The sequence below is a fragment of the Myotis brandtii genome, unplaced genomic scaffold, assembly GCF_000412655.1.
Source record: "Myotis brandtii unplaced genomic scaffold, ASM41265v1 scaffold212, whole genome shotgun sequence".
Taxonomy (NCBI): domain Eukaryota; kingdom Metazoa; phylum Chordata; class Mammalia; order Chiroptera; family Vespertilionidae; genus Myotis; species Myotis brandtii.
The window spans coordinates 1226525-1233383 of record NW_005357931.1 but is presented as its reverse complement, the minus strand read 5'-3'; positions in this window follow the sequence as shown (position 1 = coordinate 1233383).

The following is a 6859-nucleotide window of genomic DNA, read 5'->3' as shown; positions in this document are numbered from 1 at the left end:
GGGGTGCGGGAAGAGATTGGACAAAAATCTTACACCTATGGATGAGGACAGTGGCAGAGGGTAAGGGCATGGGGTGGGGTGGGAACCAGGTGGAGGGGAGCTATGGGGGGGAAAAAAGAGGAACGTCTGTAATAATCTGAACAATAAAGATTTATTTAAATAAATAAAATAAAATAAGCAATGCACATACCTTAATTTAAAATTAAAAAAAAAAAACACCTACAAGTACTTTGCATAAAAATAAGACATCAAATTTAAGGACAGGGGGTCCACAGAGCAGGGTTAGTTTAATTGCTACTGGTTTTCACAAGATAAAATGGGCAGAGTGTTTCTTGCCCTTATCTGGTTTTGATCACAGATTTTTCTTCTTCCCAGCCCTTTGAGACAAATTGGCAACCAATTTTCACTCAGCTTTCCAGCTTCTCTATCCCATGCCATTTATGACTCAGCACATTCCTCATGGGGGGGAAGACCCTGCTCAGCTCCTAGAGTTTCCCTTCTCTCTGGAATCTTGGATCCTCAAAGTCTAGCTGCCTGGCAGTTCTTTGATGCCTTCAAACAGAATTTTATTTTTTCATTTTTCTAGCTTTTCTAGTTGTTATCAGCAAAAGGATTAATGCACCACATGCATTAATTACCAGTTTAGTTTACATCCTTTCATAGGAAGCAAAAGTCATTAACAACCATGCTATCAATCAGACAACTATATAACAAAAGCTTAAGCGACCATCACGGTGGAATGACCATAACAACCAGTTGCTATGGTGCGCACTGACCACCAGTTGGCAGACACTCAATGCAGGCGCTGCCCCCTGGTGATCAGTGCGCTCCCACAGGGGGAGAATCACTCAGCCAGAAGCCGGGCTCATCGGGCCTAAGCAGGCAGGCAGATATCCCCCAAGGGGTCCTGGACTACGAGAGGGCCCCTCCAGTGCACGAATTTCGTATGGCATTCTGCTCAAAAGAACAGCTTGTTGTGTACCTGAGTTGAGTGAAAATTCTTCCACTAACGGGGCTTTACCTTTAAGTCTGGGTTCAGATTTATTTTATTTATCATGTCAAGTAAGCCTTTCTGTTCTGATTTTATTGAGTTTTTTTAAACTAATAAATAATAGATGGTGAATTTTTCAAATGCCTTTTCAGCATCTATGAAGATGCAGCAAAATAAGATAAAAATGAATGAGGTTGTAGTTGCTCCCTCTGAGGCATGCCTGCAGTTCATCCATTCATTCAATACATATTTCTGAGCATTTACTGTGTGCCAGACACTCTGCTGAGCACTAGGATAGACAACACTGGGCCCCAAGTGAGGTGATTCCCAGCCCTCATGAAGCTTATAGCCAGAAAGATCCAGATCCAATTAACTACCTAAAGTCTGTTTTTTTTTTGTGCCAACAAACACAGAAAAGAGGTATTACCTCCCACTCCCCCACCCTAATCCCAAACAAACTCAGTAATCTGATCCAGCAACTCATTCCTGTGACACCAAATCACTTACCTGGGTCTTGTTTGAAGGGCATGGGGCATTTACATATATAATTTTAGCCACCAGAGGGCAGTCATATTTTAAAAATACTTTCAAAGGGGAAGAAAAAGGGCAAATCCAGTTTGTGAAAGGCTATACCTGGGGTTCTAGAGCCAGAGTGAAATCACATGGTGGGATTCACTCCAACAGGGGGTGAACACCAGCCAAACTCTCCTACTTCAGGCCTGGCTGCTGCACCAATTCATCACAAGGCTCTGGTACCTGGAGTGGAGGAGGATGTGATGAAACTTGACCAGACCATAATGAAATAGAGCAGAGGGTCTCCCAAACCAAACACTTCAGAGAAAGTTAGCTGCCCAGGAACCACCTTCCAGTTCTCTCTGAAGAGAGTTGGAGCACATGCATTGTGTACTGCCTCCTCCATTCAACAACCAGCTCTGTATTGGGCAGCAGGCAGGCTTGTTCTGGCTACAAAGTGAGGTCTCGCTTGCACAACATTCTGAGAAAGCAGTAAGGACAGCCCAAGCCAAACAGTATCCAGTCAGGCTGCCCCTTCCCACTGAGAGGCCACCCAAGACTCCGGCTTCTCTAGATGCAGCGTGCAGCCCTGACCCATGAGGTTCGGCCAGCATAGGTGTGCTTCCAGGGGCCCCAGCCCGTTTCGCTCCTCTCCCTGGCCTAGGATGAGGGATGTATATCCAGCTTTTATTTTGTTGTTATTTATTTATTTATTTGTGCTTGTCCAGAGTGTTTGTCAAAGCCCCGCATTCCCTCCCCTATCTGGCTGGGGTTTGAGCAGCTTTGGGAAACCGTCAGCAAGACTCTCAGGTTCTTTCATTCCCCAGCCTCCCCCAACCCCTCATCAATGACTGCAGAGCTCACATCAATGTGAAGAAGGAAAGGAGAAGAAAATAGTTAACATCTCAAAAACGTTCTCCTTCTGGTAGCTTGTGAGAATGCATAAGACTTAGGCCAAGTCTGGCACAGGGCAAGAACTCAGTAAGTGGTAGGTACACATCCACAATCCCTTCCTGGAATTTCTGAAGTCCCCAGAGTTCTAAAAAGCCAAAAGTCTTCCATAATTTATTTGGCAAAACCTAATCTGACCTGAATTCATTTGGTAGCAAAACCTCACCTCGCACCGAAGGGTCTCGGATTCAATTCCCAGTCAAGGGTATATACCTGGGTTGCAGGTTCGATCCCTGGCCCTGTTTGGGGCATGTGCAGGAGGCAACCAATCAATGTGCCTCTCACACATTGATATTTCTCTCTGTCTCTCCCTCCCTTCTATTCGCTCTAAAAATTAATGGAAAAATATCCTTGGGTAGGGATTAACAACAAAAAAAATCAGGAACATTCTGAATTCTGAAACTTAATTGGTCCCTGGGACCTATTTCTATGTGAATCTAGGTTCCATATCTTATCTCTGCTACTACCTAGCTGTATGACATTAATGTGATGGACAGACCCTTTGATGGCCCTAGGATTCATGCATTATTCATCCCTTGGAACGTGAGTGGGACCTGTGACTTGCTTCTAAATAACAGAATATGACAGAGGTGAAGAGATATTGAAGATGTAAGATCTCAACTCAATTTTTATTTTATTTTATTTATTTAATGGGGGGATTGTCCTGGGTAGACACACCAAGGAAAAGCTTTTAAAGGGGGGAATAGGCCCTCTCTAAGGTCAGAGACTCCCAGTTGTTGGCACTGAATAAGTGCCATGCTGTGAGAGGGCTGTGGAGGGAGCTATTTGGCAAGGAACTGTGGGTAGCCTCGAGTTGCTGAGGGCATCCAGCTAACCACCAGCAAGAAAATAGAGCTCTCAGTCCTGCAACTGTGAGAAGATGAATTCTGCCAATACGTGAGGAAGATTAGAAGAAGACCTTTCCCCACTTGAGCCTCTGATGAGGTGGCAGCCCCTGCAGATACCCTGACTTCAGCCTGGCAAAACCCTGGAGATGGGGACCCAGCTAAGCCAGGCTCAGACTCCTGACCCATAGAAACTGAGCTAATAAGTGTGTGTTGTTTTAACCCACTAGACTAGGGTCATCGGTTATACAGTATAGAGAACTGGTACATTACAGACACCCCTCACCCTCCCTGGGCTCCAGTTGCTCATCTGTAAATTGGGGAGAAGGTTGAACTAGGTCGCACCAAGGAGTCTAACTTTTGGAGACTGGATGATGCAGATGCTGGGCATTCTGGTGTTGGGAGAAGGGAGAATGGCCCTGTAGGGAGTGGATAGAGGTGGGGCTGGGGGTTAGGGGTGCCAAGACGGTGTGCTATTGAGGCAGATGGTGCACAGTCAGAGAAAAGTGCAGACACTGGGGACTCAACCTGCGTTCCCACTGACCCATCTGCCAGGCTGGATGCTGACCACAACTGGCACCGCTCCTGGCTGCAGAGACAATCAGCTTCCCAAAGCAGGAAAAACAAGCGTCCTCTTTTCCCTGCCCTGTGAGGGAAACTGTAAGAGAAGCTCCATCACGCTCGGCACCCGCCCCCATGTCTGCCAGTTTAGGAGGGGGCGCAGGGCCCATTCTCAGCAGTCTTCACCTTGAGACACCTAAAGCTGGTGACCACAGGAACTGATCTGGGGAATTTGCAGGAAGCTGAGTTTCCCACTGACCCATCTGCCAGGCTGGATGCTGACCACAACTGGCACCGCTCCTGGCTGCAGAGACAATCAGCTTCCCAAAGCAGGAAAAACAAGCGTCCTCTTTTCCCTGCTCTGTGAGGGAAACTGTAAGAGAAGCTCCATCACACTCGGCACCTGCCCCCATGTCTGCCAGTTTAGGAGGGGGTGCAGGGCCCATTCTCAGCAGTCTTCATCTTGAGACACCTAAAGCTGGTGACCACAAGAACTTATCTGGGGAATTTGCAGGAAGCTGAGCCAGGGAGGGCATCAGGTTTCCTGTGAGCTCTTGGTAAACTTCTGCAGAAGGTGAAGTTGTGCTTCTTTAGTCTCCCACCAGGTGGATCTGCCATGTCTCCTGCTTTCCACATCCCTCTGCCTGTCGCAGGGGTCCCAGACCACCAGCGGGTCCCAAAGGGGGAGCATCAAATGGCTGTCTTCCTCCCCCAAATGCTCCCTCAGACACAGAGGACAATCTACTGGCTGGAGGGATTGTCCTTTATGCAACTCCTAGGGGGAATGATCTCATTAAGTCTTGTTATGGGTCACTTCTATTTCAGGGAGAATAAATTTGTGAGACTCTTTCTATGGGTACCGAGTTAATTGAAACCTGAAGTAAGGGTTAGGGGGAGGGGGGGCGTGGGTGGGATAGTAGAGAAAGCCTGAAAGGGTGGGGAGTGGGACTGGCTGAGTAAGGAGCTGGGAGCTAGTTGAAAGGAGGAGCTAGAGGGTCCATATGAGGAGAGCTGATAAAGGAGGGAGACACAGGCCGTGGAGGGGGAGGGCAGACAGAACAAGCGTCCACTGCAGCCTGATCTGCTGAGCTAGCCTCCTAGCTGCCTCCCAGCCCTGCCCAGACACATGAGTCCAGACCAGCATGATGGGATTAAGGGCCTAGGCCAGGACATGGCAATAGAGATGGAAAAGAAGGAGATAGGAAAGAACTTGGAAACAAATTTGATATAGAGATGGAGGAGAGGAAAGATCCCAAGATGACCTTAAAAGATCCCTGGAGAAAGTGGAGAGGTGCCAGAGTACAAGCCCAGCAGTGGCCTAGGATTAATGCCAAGTTCACAGCTCCTTTGAAGAATCCCTCTTCATCCACTTCTGAAACATGGCATTTCTTGTCTACAGTCTTCTGACGCTTCAATCACTCATTCATTCATGGGTGTATGCATATATGCATGCAGCTAACATGAATTGAGTACCCACTGTGGATCAGACCCTATGCTGAACACTGGGGACTGCAAATATAAACAAAGACATTTCTTTTTTTTAATTTTAAAATATCTTTTATTGATTGATTTTAGAGAGGGAGAGAGAGGAAAGGAGAAAGAGAGAGAAACATCAATTTATTGTTCCACTTATTTATGCATTCATTGGTTGATTCTTGTATGTGCCCTGACTGGGGATTGAACCCACAACCTTGGTATATCTGGACGACGCTCTAACTAACTGGTCAGGACCTTAAAAATACACTTCTTAGGCCAAGGGACTTGAATCCATTCAGAGCAGTTAGCTGCTCTCAGAAGTTCTGTTACTTAAATTACCTTTCAAACAGTTGTGCTGAGCTTTAGGACAGGCACTACAGAGAAGATATAAAGATGGAAGACAGTTTTGTGTTGGGGAACTTAAGTTAAATGAACTTGTGACATTTGGTAATGCTGGAAGACAGGTGACCACTAACCAATTAGGTGGCCCTTGGCGGCTCTCTTAAACTTCTAGGACTGGATTCTTTCATCCGTAAGAGGAGGGAGGAAGGTTGGGTGATTTATGAAAACTCTTGTATCTTTCTTTCTATGCTTTGTTTTATGGATGTGAAAGTGCTTTGAAAAGTTTGATTTGTGCATAAGTGCGAGATAGCCCTGTATTTCCGAAAACGGTAATAACTAATGTGAGTACACACAGAGTGGATGTGGAGTGCCATGGAACCTCCAATTGTACTCCTGTGTTTCCATGTGGAGGGGGCTCCATTGAGCCATGCTCCTAGAGCAGTGGTCGGCAAACCGTGGCTCATGAGCCACATGCGGCTCTTTGGTCCCTTGAGTGTGGCTCTTCCACAAAATACCACACGGGCGCACACGTACAGTGCGATTGAAACTTCGTGGCCCATGCTCAGAAGTCGGTTTTCAGCCTGGGCGAGTCTATTTTGAAGAAGTGGTGTTAGAAGAAGTGGGGTGTGGACATATAGAGAGGATGAACGAAAGGAGATAGACGAAACAAGTATACAAGACGAGTTCACAGTTGAAGAATCCCTCTTCATCCACTTCTGAAACATGGCATTTCTTGTCTCCAGTCTTCTGACGCTTCAATCACTCATTCGTTCATGGGTGTATGCATAAATGCATGCAGCTAACATGAATTGAGTACCCATTGTGGATCAGACCCTATGCTGAACACTGGGGACTGCAAATGGATGGGAGAGTTGGAAGGGGTCGACCTCAGCGAACGTACCTCAATCAGATTAAGGATGTTTTTAGAAAAGGCCAGCTTAGGAGTACCCTAATTAAGTTAATAACAATGTACCTACCTATATAGTTTAAGTTTAAAAAATTTGGCTCTCTTGCTGAAACCGGTTTGGCTCAGTGGATAGAGCATCGGCCTGCGGACTGAAGGGTCCCAGGTTCGATTCCGGTCAAGGGCATGTACCTTGGTTGCGGGCACATCCCCAGTAGGAGATGTGCAGGAGGCAGCTGATCGATGTTTCTCTCTCATCGATGTTTCTAACTCTCT